Source organism: Rhinopithecus bieti, unplaced genomic scaffold, assembly GCF_001698545.2.
Source record: "Rhinopithecus bieti isolate Rb0 unplaced genomic scaffold, ASM169854v2 scaffold_11964, whole genome shotgun sequence".
NCBI classification, from domain to species: Eukaryota; Metazoa; Chordata; class Mammalia; order Primates; family Cercopithecidae; genus Rhinopithecus; species Rhinopithecus bieti.
Window position 1 is genome coordinate 128,778 of NW_016807677.1, and position 3,409 is coordinate 132,186.

Genomic DNA, 3,409 nt, shown 5'->3' on the forward strand with positions numbered 1-3,409 from the left:
CTCGGCCTCCCAAAGTGCTGAGATTACAGGCTTGAGCCACCGCGCCCGGCCCGAGCTGTGATTTTTAAAATTAGCCAGGCATTATGGCACATGCCTGTAGTCCCAGCTATTTGGGAGGATGAGGTGGAAGGATTGTTTGAGCCCAGAAGTTCAAGGTTGCAACGAGCTGTCATTGAGCCACTGCACTCCTGCATGGGTGACAGGGGAAAACTCTGTCTCTAGAAAATAAAATAAAAAGAAAATACAAAGAGAACCAGCCAGGCATGGTGGCTCATGCCTATAATCTCAGCACTTTGGGAGGCCAAGGTGGGAGGATCACCTGAAGTCAGGAGTTTGAGACCAGCCTGGCTAACGTGGTGAAACCCTGTCTGTACTAAAAATACAAAAATTAACCGGGCATGGTGGGGCATGCCTGTAATCCCAGCTACTGGGGAGGCTGAGGCAGGAGAATCGCTTGAATCCAGGAGGCAGAGGTTGCAGTGAGCCGAGATTGTGCCATTGCATTTCAGCCTGGGCGACAAACTGAGACTCAGTCTCAAAAAAAAAAAAAAAAAAGAACTAAATGGGGTTTCTTGTTTCTGGCCTAGGGTGTAAGGAGTGTGGCAATTGTCACTCCATCTTAACAACAAGTAAAAAGCTGAATAAACAACACCAACAACTCTTCTTAGATCTGTCAGAGAATTAAGGTCACAGAGCTGCCTCCAAAACTGGAGACAGACAGGCAGATACAGAGAGTCACAACTTACCAGAGTAGACACCTCCACACTGGGTTTCTTTTACCCAATACTGGTTTGGTTTCAAGAAAAAACTAGAAGTCATACTAAAAGGCAGAAAATACCATTTGAAGAGATAGAGCAAGTATCAGAACCAGACTCAACTATAGTGGGGATGTTGGAATTTCCAGGCTGGAAATTTGAAACAACTATGATTAACATGCCAAGGGTGCTCATGGAAAAAGTAGACAACATGCAAGAGCAGATAAGTAATTTAAGTAGAGTGATGAAAATTCTAAGAAGAAACAAAGAGGAAGTACAATGAGAAAAAAAACACCAACGAAATGCCTTTGATCAGCTCTTGTTGTTGTTGTTGTTGTTGTTGTTGTTGTTGTTGTTGAGACGGAGTCTCGCTCTGTCGCCCAGGCTGGAGTGCAGTGGCCGGACCTCAGCTCACTGCAAGCTCCGCCTCCTGAGTTTACGCCATTCTCCTGCCTCAGCCTCCCAAGTACCTGGGACTACAGGCGCCCGCCACCTCGCCCGGCTAGTTTTTTTGTATTTTTTTTTTTTTAGTAGAGACGGGGTTTCACTGTGTTAGCCAGGATGGTCTCGATCTCCTGACCTCGTGATCCGCCCGTCTCGGCCTCCCAAAGTGCTGGGATTACAGGCTTGAGCCCCCGTGCCCGGCCTGATCAGCTCTTTAGTAGACTGGACGCAGCTAAAGAAAGAATCCATGAACTTCAGGATATGTCAGTAGGAACTTTGAAAACTCAAAAGCAAAAAGAGACAAGACTGAAACAGACAGAAGAGAATATCCAAAACTGTGGGACAATGACAAAAGGCATCACATATGCATTAATGGGAATACAGAGGAAGAGGGAACCAAAGAGATATTTGAAACAATAATGATGGAGAATTTCCCCAAATTTATGTCAGACACCAAACCACAGACCCAGGAAGCTCAGAAAATACTAAGACAGATGCCCCCAAAAAGAAGAAAAAATCAACACCTAGGCATATTATATTCAAATTGCAGAAATTCAAAGATAAAAAGTCTTGAAAGAGGCTGGAGGAGTAAAAAAAACCTCACCTGCAAAGGACCAGGGATAAAAATGACATCAGACTTCTTAGAAACCATGCAAGGAAGAAGAGAGCCTTGTGAGATATTTAAAGCATTGACAGAGAAAAAGATCCCACCAACCCATAATCCCCAGAATCTGTATCCTGCAAAACCATCCTTCAAAAGTGATGGAGAGGCCAGCACAGTGGCTTATGCTTGTAATTCCAGCACTTTGGGAGGCTGAGGCAGGCAGTTCGCTTTGAGCTCGGGAATTTGAGACCAGCCTAGGCAACATGGTAAAACCCTGTCTCTACAAAAAAATACAAACTTTAGTGGTGGCACACACCTGTGGTCCCAGCTACTTGGGGGGCTGAGGCTGGAGGATCACTGGCAACCTGAGAAGTGGAGATTGCAGTGAGCCGAGATCGCACCACTGCACTCCAGCCTGGGTGACAGAGCAAGACTCTGTCTTTAAAAAAAAAAGAAAAGAAAAAGAAAGAAAGAAAAGAAAAGGAAAGAAAAGAAAAGAAAAAAGAAAAAAGAAAAAAAAAAGTGATGGAGAAATGAGAACTTTCACAAGCCAACAAAAATTGAGAGAATCTGTAGACCTGAAGACACAAGAAATATTAAAAAAAAAAACTTCTTCAGAGAAAAGATGATATGTTAGAAACTGTGAACTACATAAACAAGGGAAGAGCTTTAGAGAAGGAATAAGTAAAGGTAAAATAAAAGCTTCTACTTTTCTTATCTTTAGTTAATCTAACAGATAATGGTTTGTTCAAAATAAAACAGGGCATTTATCCAAAATGCTTGATACCAGAAGTATTTTGGATTTTGGATTTTTTTTTTTAATTTTGAAATATTTGCAATATACTTACTGGTTCAAAGTCCCAAATCTGATCATCCAAAATCTGAAATGCTTCAGTGAGCATTTCCTTTGATCATTATGTCTGTATTCAAAGAGTTTTGGATTTTGGAGCATTTCAGATTTTGGGCTATCAGATTTGGGGTGCTCAATCTGTAATAGCAACTGTGTATTCAATGATTATAGTTTACGGATAAGGGAACTGAATGACAGCAATGATAAAAGGGACAGGAGGAGGAAGTTAAGACTACTTTGTTATCATAAGGTACTTGCACTACCATGAAACGTAGTGTTATTTGAGTCGACTTGGTTAGTTGTAAATGTATAATACTGAAAAAAGAACTGCTGGAGGCCGGGTGCGGTGGCTCACGCCTGTAATCCCAGCACTTTGAGAGGCCGAGGTGGGTGGATCACGAGGTCAGGAGTTTGAGAACAGCCTGGCCAATATGGTGAAACCCCATCTCTACTAAAAATACAAAAATGAGCTGGGTGTGGTGGCACGCGCCTGTAGTCCCAGCTACTCAGGGGGCTGAGGCAGGAGAATCACTTGAACCCAGGAGGCAGAGGTTGCAGTGAGCTGGAATCATGCCACTGCACTCCAGCCTGGGTGATAGAGTGAGACTTCATCTCAAAAAAAAAAAAAAAAAAAAAAAAAAAAAAAAAAAACACTACTGGCTGGGCATGGTGGCTCACACCTGTAATCCCAGTGCTTTGGGAGGCTGAGGCAGGAGGATTAATTGAGCCCAGGAGTTTGAGACCAGCCTGGGCAAC